The following is a 23594-nucleotide window of genomic DNA, read 5'->3' on the forward strand; positions in this document are numbered from 1 at the left end:
TTAGTTATTTCGTAAATACAACGCTAGGCTGTTCCCTTACCCAGGTCTATTGGTATTTCATATTTCAAATATCTGTATCTGTACTTACAAACACATCAGATCTTTACCGTTGCGCCTTTTTGACAACTTCACCTTCAGTTTTTCATGCCCGTATTTCTCACCGATAATAAGCTTCATGATTTTTCAAAATTCATGCGGGTTCGAGATCTAGGCGGGCGAAGTTGCGGGAAAAAGCTAGTCTGTTACATGGATGTTTTCACTCAGTCTCTGCGTTTGAGTGATTTCACTTGCATACTCTTTCAGACTTTTCGGTTATACATGAATCTCGACTAGAGTTGCCAACATTTCTACAGACAAATAACATATCTTATTGCGAGAAGACGTGAATAAAAAGCCGCCATTTTATGTTTCGCCTTAAGGAACATTCAGCAGTCCATAGCTACCTGGCGTGCCTGACTCGCAGAACAGAGAGCATGCCGCACTGCGCTGCAACGAGAGCAGCCGACAGGAGAAAGTAGTCAGCGCATGCTTATGAACGGCTGCAGCCAGTGGACAATACGCGCCACCACTCCGCTGACCCTGCTGCCCTTGACGGCAGAGCAGCAGGTGATGTAACACGTCTCTCACAGCGCTCCAGACGGGTGCGAGCGTGGGTAGTATCAATCAGTTTCCTGTGATGGCTAGAGAGAGGCTTAACTATACAATTGAAGTACCGATAGGGTATCTCAAGAAGAATGACCTCATTTCAGAACTCGATATTTATTGATAAAAACATACAACAAACATGGGATCAGTTGCAAAATACAAAATCTTAAAATTTTAGCTATGCTATTACATAATCTCTACGTGTCCACTAGCACAGCACGAGCAACATCCAGAAGATGGCTAAATTCTTCGTAAACTTTATACAGTGTATCTGCTTTTACAGAAGTTATGGCGGCTGTTATTCTGTTCACCACTTCTTTATCACGAGGTAAAGAGGAGATCTTGGAGGCCAAGAATGCGGGGCAGTATCTCGGGGTCCCGTGCGCCCTATCCAGGTTTGAGACAGAGTTTCGTTGAGAACCTGACGTATATTATTGTGCCAGTATGGTGGAGCTCCATTTTGCTGAAAAATCCAGTTCTGCAGCATTTAAAGATAGCTCATTCCAATCACTGTGAAGGTGCGAAAGTGCACTTTTTCGTAAGAAATTGCACCTCTTTCGTGCTCAGTGATATCATGAGGGTTCTTCAGTCCCCATAAGCGCGCATTATATCACGAAATGTTGCTTCATCCCTGAAAATTTGCAATGGTAAAAATTTATCGTCTTCTATGTCTTCTAGCAGAGCATTTCTGAAGACAACCCGTTTCCTTTTATCACCAGCCCAGAGAGCATGCATTAATTGTAGTCTGTATGGTTTATAAACCAAAAGACACCTTAATACTCGCCAGACAGTCTTTTAAGGCATTGCCAGTTCTGTGCATGCACGGCGAATAGGCTTCGTGGACACTGCTCAAACGTTTGCCGAATTACTTCCACCACGTCTTCAGAAGTGCGGGATCGACCTGGACTATTACCTTTGCACAAGCATCCTGTCTCTTAAAACTGGCAATACCAGTGACGAATTTTTCCTTCGGGTGCAAGCAGATAAGCGCAAAAGCGCCGACGAAAAGCACGCTGCACCGAAATCATTGGCTCATTCTTTGGAAACTCAATCACACGAAACGCGTCTGTTGACTGATTGCTTACTGAGAAGACGCACTGACCGGCGTTTAACGGCAATTTTCTGAAACTTTGGATCACGCTTGTTCAACCAGCATCGATTTCCTTGCCGCACGTCGTATGTTTCGTAATCATTGCCGTCCAAAATCAAGTCATTCTTTCTGAAATACCCTGTACTATTCCGTGCCTATGGAACACTACCTGTTACTTTTCAAAGGCTGTAAAATCTAAATAGGCTTATGATTTGTACGCACGTAGCCAGTAATGCAGTTTTCTGCACCATATATTTACTATCCACACAAAAAATAGCTAAATAATTAAGGACTAGATTCAAATGGTATTTAATTGATGGATATGATCACACATTTTCATAAAATCAATCACTAAGATTAAGCATTTCTTTTTTACCTGACGAAAGTTTTGCGCTCAACCTTTTTACCCCAAATGATACGTCAGCTTTTTTTAGTTACGTATTAATTACATCTGGAACAACTTAATCTGCGGAAATGTATTAATCAGTTTTAAATAAGGAAAAGAACAAGTCTGTTGAGTACATTAGTAAATGAATGTGCATAATTCTTATTTCGACTTTAGCGCTACCCGCAGAGGGGAGTGTGCCACTCTCCGGCAATATGTTTACCTGGGTTATATCCCATTGCTTTAGTTCAACAGATGAAAGTGTTACTGATTGGTTTCACTCATAAGAATGAACACATGCAATTACAAAACTAAAAACTGGTCAGTCAATATGCGGGCTACGTCGGCTGCTTTCATTCGGTTGCTCCAACAGGTTTGTTTCGCTCGAAAGGAATGAGTGAATAATACACTGAAGAGCCGAAGGAACTGGTATACTTGCCTAATATCGTGTAGGGACTCCGCGAGCACGCAGAAGTGCCGAAACACGCTGCAAGGCATTCCAGATATGCTCAATAATTTTCATGTCTCGGAGTTTGGTAGCCAACGAATGTGTTGAAGCTCAGAAGCGTGTTACTGAAGCCACTCTGTAGGAATTCGGGACGTGTGGGGTTCACATTGTCCCGCTGGAATTAATTGCTCAAGTCCGTCGGAATGCATCCGTCGGAATGCACAGTGGAACCAGGTGATTCGACGAAATGCTTAAGTACGTTTCACCTGTCAGAGTCGTATCTAGACACATCAGGGGTCCCATATCATTACAGCTGCACACCTTGAACAGCCCCTGCTGACATGCAGGGTCCATGGATTCGTGAGGTTGTCTCTACACCCGTACATGTCCACTCGCTCGATCCAATTTGAAACGAGACTCGTCCGACCAGGCAACATGTTTTCAAGTTTCGGCTCCGAAAGCCCATATCGATGATGTTTCGTTGAATGGTTCGCACGCTGACACTTTTTGATGGCCCAGCATTGAAATCTGCAGCAATTCGCGGAAGGGTTGCACTTCTGTCACGTGGGACGATTCTCTTCGGTCGTCGTTGGTCCCGTTAGTGCAGGACCTTTTCCCGGTCGCCTCGATGTCGGAGATTTCATGTTCTGATATTCACGGTACGCTCGTGAAACGGTCGTACGGGAAAATCCTCAGTTCATCGCTACTTCGGAGATGCTGTGTCCCATCGCTCGTACGGCCACTATAACACCATGTTTAAACTCATTTACCTTCCGTTGTAGCAGCAGTAACCGAACTAACAACTGCACCAGATACTTGTTGTTTTATATAGGCGTTTCCCACCGCAGTGCCGTATTCTGCCCGTTTACATATCTCTATATTTGAATACGCATGCCTATAGTAGTTTCTTTGGCGCTTCAGTGTAATTCCACGGATACACGAAACTACAACCAGTTGATTCGACTTTCATTCAATTGGCCGCATAGACTGGTTTCACTAAAAGGAATGAATAATACAATCTATACGTAAGAATACATCCAAATAAGACGAATGTTTTCCAACAACCGACTGAATCGATTGTTTTCATTCTGTTGCCCCCATCATTAGCCTCCAGAAAAGCGACGTTTGCCGGCCGCGGTGGTCTAGCGGTTCTGGCGCTGCAGTCCGGAACCGCGGGACTGCTACGGTCGCAGGTTCGAATCCTGCCTCGGGCATGGGTGTGTGTGATGTCATTAGGTTAGTTAGGTTTAAGTAGTTCTACGTTCTAGGGCACTTATGACCTAAGATGTTGAGTCCCATAGTGCTCAGAGCCATTTGAACCATTTGAACCAAGCGACGCTTCCTGCTGGGCGCCGTCGAAATTGGCGGTCCGACGGTTAGTACCGCCAGAACGCCTTCGAAAAAGTGCCACGTTTCATTCATGCCGTTACTTAGTAGAGGCAGATATGGCCATATGTATATTCTACCTGCACACCGAAGAGCGAGTAAGCGAGTAGTCACTCTTCCTACCCAGCTACGTCGTAAGGAGCACCTACAAGCTGTTTCGCAAGGTTTTCAGCAGAGTGACGAAGCTGAATGTAGTTTCCAGAACTAAGCTTTATGTCTTATCGCGAGGTATAGGCACATTCAAGCGCAAAGTGGTTCGCACACGATTTCATTCTGTGGTATAAGCATAACAATCAACACCAGAAAAAGAGTTCACGGTCAGATCGATGGCTTGCTGTTAATGTGGCAAATTGTAACTGACAAAGAGAAAGAGAAGACGAAGAAAAAAGAAAACAAAGTAAATATGAAAATGTGACCGATAGTGTCCAAGTATATATAATACTACGGAAAACAAATTACGAATTTGGAGACAACTTACTGTGGTGAGAGAAATTTTCAGTATCTTATCCAGGGAGGAGGAAGTATGACAGACGCTTAATTTAACCGTCTTGTGAACGATCTGCATAAATGTGCTGAGAGTTAACTGTCTCTCCATACTGTGAACAAAACAAGCTAGTTCCAACTGCGCGGAAACTTTGTAACTTGTTAAGTGTTAGACTTATTTAACAGAAAAGAAAAACTCTGGAGATATATTGTTTCCCTACGATACCGTTTTTAAAAACGGACTGAGTACAGAAGTTGGTGTTAGCAGCTTGCTACTTCGACTCTTACGACAAAACTAAGAGTACAGAAAGGTATCGATTTACACACGCGTTACGTGCACGCAGACTCTGAGTCGGTGCCGGCAGGCCGACAGTTCGCAGGGCTGTCGGCAGACAGCTGCGCCAGTCTTCCACTGATTGTCGTGCTTTCTCCTGTATGTTCGGTACTCAACATTTTACCTCTATCCAAAAGCCGCTCTATCATCTAGAACGAACTTCAGAAGCACTTCTATGAAACGTGTCTCATGTTTCAGTTTCAGGGCTTAAAAATTACATCTGCATTCTTCTGCTGCCTTAACTTCAGATCATAAATTAAGAAAAGTGTGTCATGAGCGCTGTAGCATCAAAGGCACGTATGTTGGCGAAGGCAGAAGTCAGTTTCACACTCACCTCTTACGAAGATCGTGATATCGCTATAAAAATTGATTGTACGGGAACGGACACAGACACCCAATGTCATGATGAGCAGAGTAACCACAAACAATATACACTACTGACCATTAAAATTGCTACACCAAGAAGAAATGCAGATGATAAACGGGTATTCATTGGACAAATATATTATACTAGAACTGACATGTGATTATATTTTCACGCAATTTGGGTGCATAGATCCTGAGAAATCAGTACCCAGAACAACCAGCTCTGGCCGTAATAACGGCCTTCACACGCCTGAGCATTGAGTCAAACAAAGCTTGGATGGCGTCTACAGGTACAGCTGCCCATGCAGCTTCAACACGATACCACAGTTCATCAAGAGTAGTGACTGGCGCATTGTGACGAGCCAGTTGCTCGGCCACCATTGACCAGACGTTTTCAATTGGTGAGAGATATGGAGAATGTGCTGGCCAGGGCAGCAGTCAAACATTTTCTGTATCCAGAAAGGCCCGTACAGGACCGGCAACATGCGGTCATGCATTATCCTGCTGAAATGTAGGGTTTCGCAGGGATCGAATGAAGGGTAGAGCCACGGGTCGTAACACATCTTAAATGTAACGTCCACTGTTCAAAGTGCGGTCAATGCGAACAAGAGGTGACCGAGACGCCTAACCAATGGCACCCCATACCATCACCACGCCGGGTGATACGCCAGTATGGCGATGACGAATACATGCTTCCAATGTGCGTTCACCGCGATGTAGCCAAACACGGATGCGACCATCATGATGCTGTGAACAGAACCTGGATTCATCCGAAAAAATGACGTTTTGCCATTCGTGCACCCAGGTTCGTTCTTGAGTACACCATCGCAGGCGTTCCTGTCTATGATGCAGCGTCAAGGGTAACCGCAGCCATGGTCTCCGAGCTGATAGTCCAAGCTGCTGCAAACGTCGTCGAACTGTTCATGCAGATAGTCGTTGTCTTGCAAACGTCCCCATCTGTTGACTCAGGGATCGAGACGTGGCTGCACGATCCGTTACAGCCGTGCGGATAAGATGCCTGTCATCTCGACTGCTAGTGATACGAGGCCGTTGGTATCCAGTACGACGTTCCGTATTACCCTCCTGAACCCACCGATTCCATATTCTGCTAACAGTCATTGGATCCCGACCAACGCGAGCAGCAATGTCGCGATACGATAAACCGCAATCGCGATAGGCTACAATCCGACCTTTATCAAAGTGGGATACGTGATGGTACGCATTTCTCTTCCTTACACGAGACAACACAACAACGTTTCACCAGGCAACGCCGGTCAACTGCTGTTTGTGTATGAGAAATCAGTTGGAAACTTTCGTCATATCAGCACGTTGTAGGTGTCACCACCGGCGCCAACCTTGTGTGAATGCTCTGAAAAGCTAATCATTTGCATATCACAGCATCTTGTTCCTGTCGGTTAAATTTCGCGTCTGTAGTGCGTCATCTTCGTGGTGTAGCAATTTTAATGGCTAGTAGTGTAATTATTTGCTACCGTGTCGTGCCTATAAAATAAGGTGGGCGATAGCATTTTCAACTACTGTCTTGAATGTACCACCTCCTGTGAGTGTCCAGATAAATATGTTACAAAATGTGTCTTCTTTGATTTTTACTGTCGTCAGCAGATACAACAGTAAACCTTATTTTTTTAATTTTAGTTTATAACAGTCGACGCGATCATTTCCAGACCATAATTCCTTATCTGAACCAGCTGCATCAACCTTTTTCGACCATCGTTGTATCATCACGGAAGCGGCTTGTAGTGGGTACCTTGTAAACTCAGCCTATGACGTATGCTACCCGCGGAACCGTCGAAGTATGCGGGCTCTTCTCGTAAGGTGGCAATGCATAATACATGCGCTGTTTCGAATGAATGGACGTTTGTTTTACGTCGGGGGGATCTGTCTCGTATTCGAAGATAACGTCTATTCATCATATTCGCTGCCACACACCAGTCGTTCCTTGGTATGCATCGTCTATTCTAAACGTGTAGCGGACTGCGTTTAACATTCGTGGTTTTCACGTTCACGTTTATTTTCTGTAGTCTCCAATGTGGAACTAGGGAGAGAGGTAAGTGTTTGGATGATACCTTTCGAAAACTACGCTCAAATTTCAGAGAAGAAAAAGTGATTCCATGCGCAGAGATCGACTGCCTATCACTATCGGCATGCCGAGGGTTTCTGTGTGAACAAAACAAATGGCCAAAATGTAATACATATGTATTAATTTTTTTGCAGCAGCTACATATTTCACTGTAAGCAATGCAATATAGCTGCTTTGCCCGTTTCCTTATGCATTTCTCCTTGTACTATGGCGGTGGAAAATGAAGAGGTAAGATGAAAAAACAAATGGTGTTGCGAGGGGAGATGGAATGTGGAGTACCTAAATAAAGAATGGGAGGAGAAACATTGTGGTTGACGCCGATAGAAACACGGAAACTAGTCATTGCTCTGTAAATCAGTTTCTGATACCAGTAATAGAATTGCCAAAGCTGTGCGACGTCCTAACTTGAGTAGCAAAAACGCAAGCAGCAGCAGCAGCAGCAGCAGCAGAAGCGACGACAAGAAGAATGGAATCTTAAAGGTGGTCAGTGTGTCCAGAAAGTAGCCGGTGCGCCCATCTCTTTACGTACCACACTTGTCTCCCAATATTACGTAGATTTATATCAATATTTTGATGACAATTCTGTAGAACCTCTACCGTAATGAATCAGTCAGATCAAAACTGATGCAGGTTGAACACGGTTTTGAATGTTGCCATTTGATTAAAATGTGTCCTTGCGTGTAGCAACAGCAGTTACAAACATTTCGTTGGTAAGGCGCACCAGCTTCATGCAATGGAAATGCTCGGAGAAAAGAACAGACAGGGTTACGAGAAACAAATTTTTTTGGCGCCTAGGATTTTAGAACCGGTTGTGGATCTATCTTGGGAGCTGAATCTAGTTATGAAATTAGTTTTTCTCTCTATCGGTACCACATTTTTAGTTCAATATCCATTTTTTAATTGTAAATTTGCGTCGTGCTACTTATAATGGAATTATTTTAAGCTAATGGTCTCGCTAATAGTATATGGGACTTTCCTTTTTGTCTTATAACGCGTTCATAGTTACTGAAGTTTTATTTATATTTACTACAGACATAACAAGGTGACTAACATATGGACAAGGCAGGAAACGAGCATTTTAATACGAGGGCTGTTCGGAAAGTAAGGAACGATAGGTATAGAAATGGAAACCACAGTGAAAATCAAAATTGTTTTATTTGCGACAGTTAGCTACTTGTCTCCATAGTCGCCGATCTGACTTAGACGTTTGTCGTAGCGTTGTACCAAGTTTCCAATACCCTCGTTATAGAAGGCAGCAGCCAGTGCTTTTCGCCAATTCTCTACACTGGCCTGTAGCTCGTTGTCTGTGCCAAAATGTTGTCTTCATAGCCAGAGCGGTTCATGTGAGCAGAGATGAAACTCAGAGGGAGACAATTACGGGCTGTATTATGGGTAATCAAACATTTCCAATTGAAAAATATCCAGGAGCATTTTCATTGCCCCTGCAGAATTCGGCTGAGAATTGTCCTGAAGAACAAAACGCACGACAGTTATGCAATGTTGGCTGCATAGCTTCAGGTGAAATTTCTCACCAGGTCCTCATACTTTGTGGGAGGCACTATTGTTCTAGGTATCTTTATGTGCTCCCTGTGTGCTCAGAACTAAAAAGAACGACGTAACGCGATCGACGAGCATGCTGAAGACACTGTCCAACACATGTGTGCAAACCTTCATCGGATTTTCACTGTGGTTTCCATTTCGCGAGCGTCCGGCCATCCTGATTTAGGTTTTCCGTGATTTCCCTAAATCGCTTCAGGCAAATTCCGGGATGGTTCCTTTGAAAGGGCACGACCGACTTCCTTCCCCATCCTTCCCTAATCCGATGAGACCGATGACCTCGTTGTCTGGTCTCCTTCCCCAAAACAACCAACTCCATTTCGCGATCGATCGTTCCTTACTTTCCGGATAACCCTCGTAAATCTGAAGTAGGAATTTTACACTCGTCCATTTCGAAACAGACTGGGTGATTTGTGAGCCAGGTACAGACGACAACTGTCTCTGAAGCACGCTGCGATCATATACACCGCGTTTAGACACGCGTACCGTGTGCACAAGCCGCATCCTTTGTGAGCGTGCAGCAGCGCGCTCAACAAGGCATGCTCAAAGTTGACGTTCGAATGTACGGTCCGTGTGCCGACGGGTTTACCATTGACACGCTAGGATTAAAATCTGGTTCTTTAAGAAAACAAGTACAGCGCTAAACCACCCCGTGCGAACAACACTCATATTATTCACGTTTTAAATAAAAGACCACATAGGAAGAAAAGCACAGATGTTTCGCACAAGTACCTGGGATAGGTGCTACACGTCACTGCCCCAGACCAGCCCCCCACTCTTCCCTCTGTGTGTGTGTGTGTGTGTGTGTGTGTGTGTGTGTGTGTGTGTGTACGCCTAGATGAAGGGTAACGTCGCCTCTGAGACTCAGAAATGGCTCGTTCCGCAGGCAGGACGCGTTTTCAGTGGCCCAGAAGCGGAATCAATAAGCACCCTCCCCTCTACACACACACACACACACACACACACACACACACACGCGCACACACACACACACACACCGCAGTAAATAACGCGCTGCTGCGGTATTACATGGTTCCGGCGGCCGGGCAGCACGGCCTCGCATGAATACATTCATACGGCGCCCCCCATGCTAACGCGGAGAAATAAGATTCATGTCGGCGGGTGTACATCCACTCTAGGCACCCGGGCAGCTACCGCGGCCTCCACTGCTACATTCTGCGAGGAAGTGTAACGCAGTTATGATTTTGTTACGTGAATTATGGGCATTAAACACTTGTGAAAAATGCGAGGAACATCTTCGGAATGGGATAAAAACAATTCCTAAAATAAAAAATAAGATTCAGTGCTCATGTCGTTAACTTCACGCATGCAGTGTTTCAATTTTCATTTAGAAGAAAAAAATATTTCACTTTTAGACGGAAACGTAAATATTCAGCTGATATTTATCAGCCATGACGAGCGTAATAATGGCATAACGTAAATTTCGCTGCGTAAGGTAGTCGGGGTCGTTGCAATGTCATGCTTTGCAATATAATAGAAGCGGCTCGACGACCCATCGCTGGCATTCCGCTAACGAAGAATTTTCACGATGCGTTTCGGTGGCTGTACTCAAACATGTAACTTGTTTATATGTAACAAAAGAAGGCACAGATTCCGATAAGAATGCAAAGGATAACAACACAGTGTGGTACTTGATCGAAAAAGGCTTTAAGTTATAAAAGCACAGCTGGAAGGATGGATATTGCATACAAATGACTTAGTCATAGCCTATAGGATTATTTGCAGAATTAAACGTTCTAGTGGCTATGGCTAAGCCGTTTTGCCCAATAATATTTCCTCCATGATCGCTCGTTCCGCAAGATATACAGCAAACTACCTAGAAATTTGGAAGTCAGGAGGTTGGTAGTGGCGGAAGTGATGCCGTGAGCAAGGGTCGTGAGTCATGCTCAGATAGCTCACAAGGTAAAACTATTGTCCGCTAAAGGCCAGGCCTCGGATTCGAGTAATGGGAACCTCAATAAATGCAACTCTTTATAGTTACTTGCATTTCCATATATATATATATATATATATATATATATATATATATATATATATAGGCAAATTACTGACTGACTGGCACATTCACTCACTTTCCATCGCCCAGGCCCAACTGCTATGGATAGAAACCTGAAATTTGGAGATCATATGTATCTTATACTGTAGGTGTCGTCATAATAAGGGATTATATTCCAGCCCTGAGCGGGTGAAAAGGGGATGAAGGTTTTTTTAAAATGTCGCTATTAAGGCGATTTTGAAGCTAGACCGACGAAAATTGGTATTTGGTTTCTCGGTGAAAAGTAAAGAAATGCGTGTTTCAGCATTTTTTTAACTTAAACCATTAAGGAAGTAAAATATTGGGTGAAAATTTACATTGAAATTTTTTAAACCTAAATTTATGAAAACTGGTATTTCACTTCTCGGTTAGATATAAAGAAATGTTTCTTAGGGATGGAAGTCGCTATGGAAATATCTCTTCAAGAACGCAAAAGACACGGCAAACATGGGACTCCAGACGCCAGTGTCGTTCTTTGGTCAGAAGTACATATGGAAAATACGAACCTTATATAGCCTTATTTACCGTGAATAGCTGAGAAGATGTTACAATTTCTGAAGAACATAAAAATTCGATCGATAAAAACAAAAAAAAGAAATGTCTGAAGACCAGACAGTCTACGCCAAGCTAATAGTTTATAGATGTGTCCATTAGGTGGTGAGAACGGGAGCAGACAATATTCGTAAGAACTTCAAATGGCTCTGAGCACTATGGGAGTTAGCATCGGAGGTCATCATCCCCTAAAACTTACAGGGTGATCAAAATGTCAGTATAAATTTGAAAACTTAATAAACCACGGAATAATGTAGATACAGAGGTAAAAATTGACACATATGCTTGGAATTACATGGGGTTTTATGAGAACAAAAAAACAAAGTATTGCTAGACGCGTGAAAAATCTCTTGCGCGAGTCGTTTGGTGATGATCGTATTCTCAGCCGCCACTTTCGTCATGCTTGGCCTCCCAGGTCCCCAGACCTCAGTCCGTACGATTATTGGCTTTGGGGTTACCTGAAGTCGCAAGTGTATCGTGATCGACCGACATCTATAGGGATGCTGAAAGACAACATCCGACGCCAAAGACTCACCATAACTCCGGACATGCTTTACAGTGCTGTTCACAACATTATTCCTCGACTACAGCTATTGTTGAGGAATGATGGTGGACATATTGAGCATTTCCTGTAAAGAACATCTTCTTTGCTTTGTCTTACTTTGTTATGCTAATTATTGCTATTCTGATCAGATGAAGCGCCATCTGTCTGACATTTCTTGAACGTTTGTATTTTTTTGGTTCTAATAAAACCCCATGTCAGTCCAAGCATGTGTGTCAATTTGTACCTCTCTATCTACATCAAGAAGAATATAATAATTCCAATCCCAAAGAAAGCGGTTGTCGACAGATGTGAAAATTACCGAACTATCAGTTTAATAAGTCACAGCTGCAAAATACTAACGCGAATTCTTTACAGACGAATGGAAAGACTAGTAGAGGCCGACCTCAGGGAAGATCAGCTTGGATTCCGCAGAAATATTGGAACACGTGAGGCCAAACTGACCTTACGACTTATCTTAGAAGAAAGACTAAGGAAAGGCAAACCTACGTTTCTAGCATTTGTAGAGTTAGAGAAAGCTTTTGACAATGTTGATTGGAATACTCTCTCTCAAATTCTGAAGGTGGCAGGGGTAAAATACAGGTAGCGAAAGGCTATTTACAATTTGTACAAAAACCAGATGGCAGTTATAAGAGTCGAGGGGTATGAAAGAGAAGCAGTGGTTGGGAAGGGAGTGAGACATGGTTGTAGCCTATCCCCGATGCTATTCAATCTCCATATTGAGCAAGCGATAAAGGAAACGAAAGAAAAGTTCGGAGTAGGTATTAAAATCCATGGAGAAGAAATAAAAACTTTGAGGTTCGCCGATGACATTGTAAGAGCAGTTGAATGGAATGGACAATGTCTTGAAAGGAGGGTATAAGATGAACATCAACAAAAGAAAAACGAGGATAATGGAATGTAGTTGAATTAAGTCGGGTGATGCTGAGGGAATTAAATTAGGAAATGAAACACTTAAAGTAGTAAAGGAATTTTGCTATTTGGGGAGCAAAATAACTGATGACGGTCGAAGTAGAGAGGATATAAAATGTAGACTGGCAAAGGCATGGAAAGCGTTTCTGAAGAAGAAAAATTTTTTAACATCGAGTATAGATTTAAGTGTCAGGAAGTCGTTTCTGAAAGTATTTGTATGGAGTGTGGCCATGTATGGAAGTGAAACATGGACGATAAATAGTTTAGACAAGAAGAGAATAGAAGCTTTCGAAAAGTGGTGCTACAGACGAATGCTGAAGATTACATGGGTAGATCACATAACTAATGAGGAGGTATTGAACAGAATTGGGGAGGAGTTTGTGGCACAACTTGACCAGAAGAAGGGATCGATTGGTAGCACATGTTCTGAGACATCGAGGGATCACCAATTTAGTATTGGAGGGCAGCGTGGAGAGTAAAATCGTAGATGGAGACCAAGAGATGAATACACTAAGCAGATTCAGAAGGATGTAGGCTGCAGTAGGTACTGGGAGATGAAGAAGTTTGCACAGGGTAGAGTAGCATGGAGAGCTGCATCAAACCAGTCTCAGGGCTGAAGACGACGACAACAACAACAACAACAACAACAACAATGGATTACTACGAGTGTACGAAGTTTGCAGTAAATCCGTGTTGCAAACGTCGTGGCCTAGAACCGCTCGGCCACAACGGCCGGCTTCGTAAGAACTGTGGTAGGTTAGGCCGCGGCCTTTAGAGTGTAGCAGGATTACGGCTCGTGCGTAGTCGCGCCTAATGGCAGCGACAGGCAGCAGACGGGGAAGAGCGGCGAGGTTCGGGCGGTGCGAGCACATCATTACGGGCTGTGCCGTGGCGTGGCCCGCGCAACAGGCGCACAGCAGCGGCCACAGCCATCGCCGGCTGCAGTCCGCAGACCCGCCTGCGCTGCCCGCTATTTGATGGCCCGGCGTCGCGGCGCCAAATTAAATTCCTGGCCGCCGCTCCGGGCGCTGGCCGCAGAGCTCGCGTTTCCATTACAGGCTGGCGGCCGCTGCGTCCTCAGACTCCTCGGCCGTGTCTCCAGTCGCCACAGCGCTTCGCGTCGCTCAGACGTCGTTACATTTGCATTTGTGTGATGTTGCTATGTGATCAAAATCCTATGGTTACTCTACTGAAGCCGACGTATGTAACACTAAGCTGTGCAACTCATGCTTGAAGTAACGGTTGCTAAACTGAGGTGACAAGAGTCGTGGGATAGCGAGATGCACATATAGAGGTGCCGTTAGTACTGCTTACACAAGGTGTAAAACGATAGTGCATATGTCAGGAGCTGTCATTTGTATTCACATGATTCATGTGAAAGGGTTTACGATGTGATTATGGCCACACGACGGGAATTAACAGTCTCTGAACGCGGAATGGTAGTTGAAGCTAGACGCGTGGGACATTCCATTCCGCAAATGGTTAGAGAATTCCGTAATCCTCAGTGTCAAGAGTCTGCCGAGATTACCACATTTCAGGCATCGCCTCTCACCACGGAGAACGCAGTGGCAAACAGCCACACACACACACACACACACACACACACACACATATATATATATATATATATATATATATATATATATATATATATATATATACAGGGCTATTACAAATGATTGAAGCGATTTCATAAATTCACTGTAGCTCCATTCATTGACATATCATATGGTCACGACACACTACAGATACGTAGAAAAACTCATAAAGGTTTGTTCGGCTGAAGCCGCACTTCAGGTTTCTGCCGTCAGAGCGCTCGAGAGCGCAGTGAGACAAAATGGCGACAGGAGCCGAGAAAGCGTATGTCGTGCTTGAAATGCACTCACATCAGTCAGTCATAACAGTGCAACGACACTTCAGGACGAAGTTCAACAAAGATCCACCAACTGCTAACTCCATTCGGCGATGGTATGCACAGTTTAAAGCTTCTGGATGCATCTGTAAGGGGAAATCAACGGGTCGGCCTGCAGTAAGCGAAGAAACGGTTGAACGCGTGCGGGCAAGTTTCACGCGTAGCCCGCGGAAAATTGGCTCATGCCACAACTGGAGACTGACAGCGCCGACTTCATCTTTCAACAGGATGGTGCTCCACCACACTTCCATCATGATGTTCGGCATTTCTTAAATAAGAGATTGGAAAACCGATGGATCGGTCGTGGTGGAGATCATGATCAGCCATTCGTGTCATGGCCTCCATGCTTTCCCGACTTAACCCCATGCGATTTCTTTCTGTGGGGTTATGTGAAGGATTCAGTGTTTAAACCTCCTCTACCAAGAAACGTGCCAGAACTGCGAGCTCGCATCAACGATGCTTTCGAACTCATTGATGGGGACATGCTGCGCCGAGTGTGGGAGGAACTTGATTATCGGCTCGATGTCTGCCGAATCACTAAAGGGGCATATATCGAACATTTGTGAATGCCGAAAAAAACTTTGAGTTTTTGTATGTGTGTGCAAAGCATTGTGAAAATATCTCAAATAATAAAGTTATTGTAGAGCTGTGAAATCGCTTCAATCATCTGTAATAACCCTGTATATATACTAAGATCTTAGTAAAAAAATATATATAGTTAAGGCTCACCGGCCACTTGACCATCTTCTTCTTCTGTGCAAATGCACAAACAGTGCCCCAACTCTTAGGGGAATCGGCAACGCGCCGCGCGTAATCAGTATAATGGGCGGGGACTTAACGAAAGTAGTGCGGGACAATACGTTGAGAATGTGGGTTTCGCGGGAGGCGTGCCAGAGATAAATCCCTGCAATCGCGCTATCCTCTGTGTCCTCGGTGGCTCAGATGGATAGAGTGTCTGCCATGTAAGCAGGAGATCCCGGGTCCGAGTCCCGGTCGGGGCACACATTCTCATCTCTCCCCGCTGACGTATGTCAACGCCTGTCAGCAGCTAAGGGTGTTCATTTCACTGTAAAGCCTTTATTTAAATGACCGAGGGCAGCGGTGTTTGTGAACAGACAAGCCACACTTCGTGAAATAACCGCACAAATCAATGTGGGACGTACGACGAATGCACCCGTTGGGACAATGCGGCAATGCGTGGCGTTAACGCAGCAGATGGCCAGTCCGAGTGCCTTTTCTAACACCACGGCATCGCCTACGGCGCCTCTCCTGGGCTCACGACGATATCGTATGGACACTACACGACTGGAAAACCGTGGCCTCGTCAGATGAGTACCAATTTCAGTTGGTAAGAGCTGATAGTAGGGTTCCGGTGTGGCGCAGAGCCCACTAACTCATGGACCCAAGTTGTCAATTAGCCACTGTGCAAGCTGATGGGGGCTCCATAATGGTGTGGACAGTGTTTACATGGAGTCCAAGCGCAAGTGAACCGATCTTTCTACATTCGCAGCCATCATTTTTTGAACTTCATGTTCCCAAACAACGATGTAATTTTTATGAATGACAATGCGACAGGTCGTCGAGCCACAATTCTCAGATATTGGTTTCTAGAACATTCTGGACAGTCCCATTGAATGGTTTGGGCACCCCGATCGCCCGACATGTATCCCATCGAATATTTATGGCACATAACCAAAGGTCAGTTCGTTCACAAAATCCTGCACCAGCTCTCTCGCAGCTACGAACGGCTACAGTGGCAGCATCGATGAGTACTTCTTCAGGGGACTTTCAACGACTTGCCAGAGTTCAAGCCACGTCGAGTTGCTGCGTGCCTATAACAGTCTATGCAGTGCGACATCTGTGTGTGATTCCTGCTGTTTAGTCGAGTAACTTTAGATGTTGACCATGTCGTGTGCAGTTTTATTTGAAATGTCAACTAACGTGTTTTAATGTGCTTTACGCTGCCACAGTGACGAAGACGCGCGTAAGGGTAGCATTTTGTCATATTACATGCTGAATTCACATCTGTGAAAGCTATGCCATTTACCATCAGGTTCATAAGCAACAATTATTAGGGATACCATTAGATGGACTTCCTCCGCTTCCATGCGTGAAACATAAGGTATGTGACTAAGGTTTCTCACTGTGACGGAGGTAGATTGAAAACACGCAAGGGGATAAAATTAGCTAAGAGCGCAAAAGCATAAGATAAAGTGTTCTCTTTAATAACAAAGCCGCGCGGGATATCCGTCCAGTCTGAGGCGTCTTGTCACGGTTCAAAATAATGTTCAAATGTCTGTGAAATCTTATGGGGCTTAACTGATAAGGTCATCAGCCACTAAGCTTACACACTACTTAACCTAAATTATCCTAAGGACAAACACACACACACACACACACACACACACACACACACACACACCTGAGGGAGGACTCGAACCTCCGCCGGGGCCAGCCCTGTCACCGTTCGAGCGCCTCCCCCCGTCGGAGGTTCGAGTCCTCCCTCGGGTACATATATATATATATATATATATATATATATATATATATAGTGTGTGTGTGTGTGTGTGTGTTGTCCTTAGCGTAAGGTAGTTTAAGTTAGATGAAATAGTGCGTTAGCCTAGGGGCCGATGACCTCAGCAGTTTGGTCCCATACTCATTACCACAAATTTCTAAATTTTCAATTTAATAACAAAAACAGCCTACACAGGACAATGACTTCTCTAAAAAAAAACTAACTACGCTATTTTATGTAGTTTCAAATCTGCAGGAGGAAACAGGCAGAAAATGTAATGGGAACAGATTTATTGTAAAGTATTTGTGTACAAAATATTTTTTATAATAATTTCGTTAATAATCGGCATTTTATTTGGCTAGACAGTAAAATTCAAAGGCTAAATAAAAAAAATACGTAGAGCGTGCTGCGCGTATTGCGAGGAAACCGTGTTGCACCTGTTTTGTACTGTAGTCGTACCTGAGGTTCGGTTAATCTGCATCAGCGTAAAAAAACGCTCGTAGTAGAATAATCGATTATCAGGGCGGTATGTGTCACACTAAAAGTTTCTTCCAACTTCTCGCACATAAAATCGCTGAATAACCCTCTACAGGCCTGTTGCATACCCAGTCGCATTCTTTCAGTTCTTTTTGTTGACCAACTTTTCCTTATCGCGCGCATTCTGTTGCGCTAACGTGTCTGGGTTAGCAGCCACTTACTCGAAGAGGAGAAAGGAAACCGTTGGCACTGACAGCGATACTGCACAACCAAGGTTACTGATGTCGGGCACAAGGCTTGCTGGTCGTTTTTTATCTTCAGTGACGTGGCATTAAAATAGAAGGCCTCTGCGTAAGGCAGCCATGCATCAAACTTTCAGCTTTCACATCAAGCGCAGTCGTCAGCAGGGAACGTGGCAGCGCACTGTTTAAAAGTCTCTGGACTCTCATTTTGGAGTGTAAGGTTCAATTCTCCGTCCCACCAACCAGATCTAGATTTTCCGTGGTTCTCTAAATCGCTCAAGGTAAGTGATTGGCGGCTTCCCTTGAAAGGACACGCCCGATTTTCTCACCCTTCCTTTCCCAGTCCGAGCTTGTGTTTCGTCTCTAATGACCACTTCATCGACACACTATGAAATCTTTATCTCCGTTCCTTTAACAATTTTCGACGTTTCTTCTGTATGTTAAGCATGACAGAATTTCTCTTTCGTTATCAGCTCATTTAGCGCAGTATGCAAAGCTTTATATTCCGAGACAGGGAGGTAAGAAAGATATAAGTGGAAAGCACAGACGCTATTAACATCAGGTGTATACCAACAAGCCTAGTTACGGTTTTTAGTAAAGCCCACTACGATTCACCCTCTTTGCAGAGTGACTAGCACGGAGAAGACTGCTAAATCAACTCTGAGCACTGTGTCCGCAGACACGGATGCAAGAATGAAAACATAATTACAAAATGGTTCAAATGGCTCTGAGCCCTATGGGACTTAACTTCTGAGGTCATCAGTCCCCTAGAACTTAAAACTACTTAAACCTAACTAACCTAAGGACATCACACACATCCATACCCGAGCCAGGATTCGAACCTGCGACCGTAGCGGTCGCGCGGTTCCAGACTGTAGAGCCTAGAACCGCTCGGCACATAATTACACAATGAAGGCGAAGAGGATTGCTTCATTGGTAAATTTTTCTCGTTGATTTATTACATGCCTTGCAGTTTAGTTAGTGATATCTGTCACGCTCCCCGTGACACCCACATTTCCAGCTTACTGTCCACACACTACATTTGTAGCTCCCCTGCCCACTACACTCATTACTCGCGGCATTCAATGGTACACTGAATGCCGCGAGTAATGAGTATAGTGGGCCGGGGCAATACATATGTAGTGTGTGGACAGTAAGATGGGAATGTGGGTCTCACGGGGAGCGTGACAGAGATACGTCCCTGCAGTCGCACTGTCCTCGATGGCTCAGTCGGATAGAGCGTCTGCCATGTAAGCAGGAGATCCCGGGTTCGAGTCCCGGTTGGGGCACACATTTTCAACTGTCCCCGTTGATATTTATAACCGCCTGTAAGCAGCTAATGGTCTGGATTTCATTGTAATTTCGTAAATTCATGGTGTTCCAAATTCTGCAATGCGGGCTGTATATGTCACAGGATGCTGAAACATGGTAGGTATGTTCATTAATCGATGTGGTCGCGCAGTAAGCTGTAAAAAACAATAGCTCCACTTTCTGCCACCAGATGAAACTATGGTGCTGTAAACAATCAGAATGTTATGTGGATGCAGGAAAAGGAGAGGAACGATCAAACACATGATAACGGTGTGTTAAATGTGGTCTCCCAACTCGGCAACATACTGTATCTGTAACACGGCGTGGTCGACAGTTGCTCGCAGCATATCCACTGTTTCATCGTATGCTATCCTTCAGACAGGCAGAGTCCGTGTACATCCCTGATAGACATGATCTTTCAGATATCTCCACAACCAGAAACCTCAAGGATATAGATCAGGGATCTGGAAGGGCACAAATCTTGAAATTGCCTAGAGATGATGCAGTTGTTACTGAATGTTTCTCGAAGCATATCTTTCACTGGGTAATAAACGTGTGGTGTCGCACCATCTTGCATGAATATAGTGGTATGGGAACAGTCGCGTTCCTGCGAAGCTGGAATCACGTGTAGCACAGAAGTCCTTATAATGTACAGAAGTCACTGTGCATCTAACAGGCCCGCGAAATGTCATCTCCTTGAAGAAAAATGGACCGAGAATGAAGGAGCATTTGAAACCACACCGTACACTCACGTAAGCTGAGTGCAGTGGATGTTCCAGCATGACATGTGGCGGAGTAGAATCAATCACATATGCGACGTATCCTTGGATTCCTGGCACCGTGCAGAGTAAAATATGCCTCGACCATCCAAAGGATATTCCCTGACCACTTGTCACTCATTTCCACGTGTGCCAAAAAACGAAGGGCAAAGTCATAAGAGTTGTAACTTATCTTGGGGCTTCATTTAGTGCACATTCTAAACCTTGCATGGGTAACAATGTTAAATGCACCGCAAAATATTTTGAACTATTGACGAGGGGACAGACAAGTCCTGTGACACATCTCAAGCAGTGGCGGCACAATTTGAGGAATATTCAGCACGGTCGGCTACAGCTATGGCAACTTCAATAACTGTCGTGGGAATGGGCCGCCTCTCTCTCCCTCCTGCACCATCTAAATCACCCGTTTCTTCAAATGACATGGTGCTTCGTTCCAGTTATTTCTATTGCCGATATGCCCACAATGCGCGCTGCTACTGCTGCCATTCTGGTAAAACAACTTTGTCAGCAGTGCTCGTTCTTTCTTTTCAATAGCCATTGTGTTTTGTATGGAAAACTTCAAATTACGTAATCCTTTACACCAACAGTCACTTTACAAAAAAAATAAACACGCTTCACCACGCGGCAGAAACCTTACTGACGTAAAAACAAGAATTTTTTTCTGTTTACAGCGCCATATTTTCACCTGGTGGCAGAAAGTGGAACTATTTCAGTATTCTCCGCTAGCGCACCGATTAATGAACATACCTACGATGTTACAGCGTCCTGCGATGCACTGGAGCACTCAACACCCTCAGTGTAATTGTAACCACCCAGCATATTTGCTTATGCGCATGCAGAAGAAGTCTACGTTCAATGTAGGCGATGCGATCGACGACGACGACATCTGTTAATGGCGCCACTGTCTCCAAAATGTCAGTCACTTTTAAGTACTGTTGCTTGTTAGCTACATTTCTTGTAGTATGACTCCTCAAAATGTGATAGTTCCACATTTAAGATGCGGTTGACATGGTTCCAGTCATTTTGGAAGTTTCTGCTCGAAAACAGGTACGTAAACACACTTTCGCCTTTAATAAAAACAAAGCGTAGGTGCTACTTGCACACGTGAGCGCACTCCTTGCTCGCTCTGGCGGCTGTTTTAATAAACTGTCCGTACGGCGCGATTAAGTGAGGCGGGGTGCGGGCGCACAGGCTGAGTGCGCACCTGCGTTCAGCTCTGGCCACGGTTGCGCGCTCCGCGCTGTCAAGCGGTTATGCTAATAAGCGCCGGCGTATCTGAATAATATATCCCGCTAATTCCGCAACCGCGCTGTGGCAGCGGCGGCAGCATCAGCAGCAGTGCGGCAATCGTTTCGCGCCAATACGTCATCCGCTGCGGACCGTTAGCCGCTGAATTCCCGGCCACGTAATTGCTGCACAACAGCGAGTGAGAGCGTGCATATACGCAGGCATACGGCAGCGCAATTGCACACCCAATCTCGGTGTCGACGCAAAAAGACACGCCTCCCCCCCCCCCTTCACCATCCCCATTCACTGTGTAACTTGTCCAGGGAAGAGTTGGCACCGAGCACATCAGTTTCGTGATAGAAGCGTGAAGTGATTTCAGTTCTCGTGCTGTATGGCGAATTGAAGTGAATGCTTCGAATTAGGGGTCGTCCCTGCTTTTCAGTACAGAAACTATTCTGTTCTATTTGTGGAACTGAATAGGAGATATAGCTATACAGATGTATGTGAGGGAGGAAGGGAGAACGACAGAGAGAACGAGGGATAGAGAGAGAGAGAGAGAGAGAGAGAGAGAGAGAGAGAACGAACGAACAGATTGGTACCGATTTCCTCAGAACATATCACACAATAGTCATTTGTGTAGTGGTATATTCCCCATACCTAAAATGCGTCCAAGTAAACTGCAGTGATTATCTGTGTTATTACGCAACATTACGAAACTGAATTTAATGAAGCGCAATTGGTGACCACTTACGAAAAGTCATAGAGAGGGAGGATCCTTACAAACTTCCTTCTTTCTCTTGTAATCAAGACTTTAATAAATGGCAAGGTCATGTTAATCAGAACACAGGGAGATGATGTGATCTAAATAATAATAGATTTATTCATTCTTAACTTCACAAGACAAAAAATGGCTAAAGAAACGTCACACAAATATTTTCATTTCACAAACACTTTCACTAATATTGGGTCTATGGTAGACAAAGTGATCAGCTGGGGATCGACACACGACACTAACCAGAACATTAATCATTTTATCTGACTTCATACATGTGAATCGGGGGTATGGCCCAAAAACTACGCTACAGCAAGCATCTATACTTTTTTCCTTTCTTTCTTTTCTCTCGCTTGTGCCGTTTTTCCCGTGGATACACAGGGTCGGCATGGTTAATCGGATGTGGCAATGTTAGTTGAAGGGGTGGCCTGATGACCTTCCTGCCACAACCCCGTACCCGCCGGGAAGGAATTAGTGAACCCCAACTGTCTGCGACTAGTGTAATCCTTGGAGTGGTGCGAAAGTGTCCAGATGTCTGTGAGCCGTGTAACTGAGGCGGGACGTGGGGACCAGCCCGGTATTCACCTAGGGGGATGTGGAAAACCGCCTAAAAACCCCAGGCTGGCCGGCACACTGGCCCTCGACGTAAATCCGCCGGGCGGATTCGATCCGGGGCCGGCACGCCTACCCGAGTCCAGGAATCAGCGCGTTAGCGCGCTCGGCTAACCTGGCGGGTAGTCAAGCATCTATATTCTACTATTCCAAAAAGAAAAATATAGTTCGAAAGAACAGGGTGCTGAGAAACATATATTGGAGACCTGCGCCATAGCAGCAAATACTTTACCCTTCTCCTGGTCAGGGCTGCACACCTCGATGCGTTCGGCAACTGAAGTCATGGACGGCAGCAATCTGTTATTAATGTCGCACGCTCGAAAAATGCAAGTACGCGGTCTCTCGTTCAGATAATTCGGAATGCAGGTATTCTCTATTAGCCTCTGAAACCCCCAAGGATTTCAGTGTGCAGGTGGACCTGTTTGCTGGTCTGCCAAACCAATTTCACTCCATCCCACAACTATGCTTGACAGAATATGTCAAATGTTTAGATGGCCGACTCAAGACAAATAAGTACATCCATGCATCACTTGTTGTGTGCATGATACTAGATGCAGTACCTCTGATGGTTCAAAAGGAGAATGGCACAGACTAAGTGGCCCACTAGCAAAGCACACAGTCTCACTATTTAGGTAGAGACATGCAGTTCTTTACGAGCGAAGTGTCAGTCCAAGAGTGACCACGTCTCTCTCTCTCTCTCTCTCTCTCTCTCTCTCTCTCTCTCTCCCTCCGCGCTTTCCTCCAGTTCGGTAGCAAAGCACATTTACATCTTAGACTACTCCCACTTCAACACAAGCCAGTCACGAGCTGGAGCACCACATTCGAATATGGAAGACTGCCCCCTTGCTCTGCTTACACAGATTTGACCAATCA

The 23594-nt window shown here is 44.8% G+C and overlaps 1 protein-coding gene and 1 non-coding gene across 2 annotated transcripts in view; both read left to right on the plus strand.

Moving 5' to 3' along the window:
• The window catches only part of LOC126185072 (tyrosine-protein phosphatase non-receptor type 13-like), a 741952-nt gene that overhangs the window by 587714 nt on the left and 130644 nt on the right, over nucleotides 1-23594 (plus strand). The gene's annotated exons all lie outside the window — the stretch shown is intronic.
• Trnat-ugu (transfer RNA threonine (anticodon UGU)) lies at nucleotides 19236-19309 on the plus strand. Its single transcript has one exon. It is a non-coding gene; the product is annotated as a tRNA-Thr (tRNA).

This window comes from Schistocerca cancellata, chromosome 1 (assembly GCF_023864275.1).
Source record: "Schistocerca cancellata isolate TAMUIC-IGC-003103 chromosome 1, iqSchCanc2.1, whole genome shotgun sequence".
NCBI classification, from domain to species: domain Eukaryota; kingdom Metazoa; phylum Arthropoda; class Insecta; order Orthoptera; family Acrididae; genus Schistocerca; species Schistocerca cancellata.